We start from the raw sequence: 1774 nt of genomic DNA on the forward strand, positions 1-1774 counted from the left end.
ACCAAGCACCATCCTGCTGTCCAGCTGTGATCCTTCCCCTGCCTGATGGCTGGCCATGGAGGACACTTGTGTCCCAGCCACCTGGTGGCACCAGATATCCTTAAGAAAGAGTCACCGCTATGGATCAGATTGCCCTGAGGACACCCCGGTTGCTGGCACGTGGTGGTGCCCCTCTTCCCAGCAGGATGGACCCACCTTGTCCGTGCATGGAAGCGGAGTGACGCGGGGGCTGCTCCTTCCCACCACGGCTGCCTGGGAGAGGAAACGCGGCTCCCCGGACAGCCCTTCCTTCGGGGCCAGCGCCCATCGGAGACGGGCTGCAGGCGGTGACAAACCCGCTGGAGGTCCCCAGCGCTGAGCTCACTGTGGGACCAGTGCTGCCTGGGAGGCCTTGGGGTCCCCCGGGCTCTGCTGACCCAAAACCCCCCTTTCTTACCTTGTTGTTGGCTTGTTGAGTGATGCTGCTTGTGCTCCTGTTCCTGCCTCCTTCAACACTGACACCAGGCTGGGGAGCTGCCGGCTCTGGCCATGTTGGGCTGCTCTGGGAAGGAAGGAGTCCTGCTCGCCAGCAAGGATGACGCTGAAAGGTGAAATTGTAGCTTTTTTTTTTCCCCCCTGGACTTTTTCCTCTTTTGAAGCTGGAGGGAGAGAGGACCCTCACCTGGCTCTGCAGAGCGAGGGCCTTCGCTCGCCTCTGGGACCAAGGGGTGTCCCGGAGCAAAGGCTGCTCGGTCCCCGCACTGAAGGATGAGTCCCTGCCCTTGAAGGACTCGACACTGTCAGGTCTCAGCACTTTCGTGGGGTTCATATCCTGCTCTCTGGATTTGGACTCTGGAAACTGGTGCAAGACGGTCCCGGGCAGAAAAGGGACGGGGTCGACCTCCCGCCTTGCACCGCGATGCACTTTGCTGTCGGTGAAGCTGGCAAGCTCCCAGCACTAAATGTTTATTTATAAAAAAAATGCTATTAAGTCTGCGGGGTGGGGGGGCGGGGAATACCTGTTTGTCTATAAATGTTAACTCTGAATAATAAACTGTCTTGTGTAAGGGAACTGGTGTCTCTGGGTTAATGGGAATAAATGTGCTGGGAGCAGGGTCTGGCCGTGGGGAGGAGGAGGATGCTCTGGGGGCTTGGGGGTCACTCGGGGGGTGAAGCCCTGAGCTGGGAGGAGGGGTGGCTGTGGCACAAACCCAGCTGTGCCTTCACGCAGCCAGCTGTGGGAAGGGGCTGTCACGACTGAGAGGGGTAAAACCTCACCAGAACCCATGTGCTTAACCCCGCTCCCTTGGGTCTGCTGCAGAACTGGGTGCAGGATGGGTGCTGCCACCCTGTCACCAGCAGAATCCACTGCCCTCCCCCAGACCCCCGTGTGAATGTAGGCTCCTCGGCTGCCCACATCATTCTCCCTTCCCCACTGTGACCCCAGTCCTCTACTCCTGCCCCCCCGTGCACTATCCTGTGGGGCAAGTGGCCATCAGCCATGGGCAAGCTGGTCATATCCCCCCCTTCAGAGGGCTCCTGGGTGCGCAGGCCAGTAAGTGTTGTGGGGCAGGGACCTAGAAGAGCACGTGGTGGCACTGCTGGTGGAAACACGCAGCAGCAAGCCCCGGGTGGGACTGTGACTGGAGCTGCCAGGGCGGAGGTCCCCATCGCCGGGGGGTCGGGGATGTCTCCACCACCAGCTGCTCCCCCCGAAGATGAGCAAGTCTTGTACAGGGGCTGTGAGCCCCCGTTATGGGTAATGCGATACATGACCCGATTTGCAGAGGATCCA

This window comes from Phaethon lepturus, unplaced genomic scaffold, assembly GCF_000687285.1.
Source record: "Phaethon lepturus isolate BGI_N335 unplaced genomic scaffold, ASM68728v1 scaffold31682, whole genome shotgun sequence".
NCBI classification, from domain to species: domain Eukaryota; kingdom Metazoa; phylum Chordata; class Aves; order Phaethontiformes; family Phaethontidae; genus Phaethon; species Phaethon lepturus.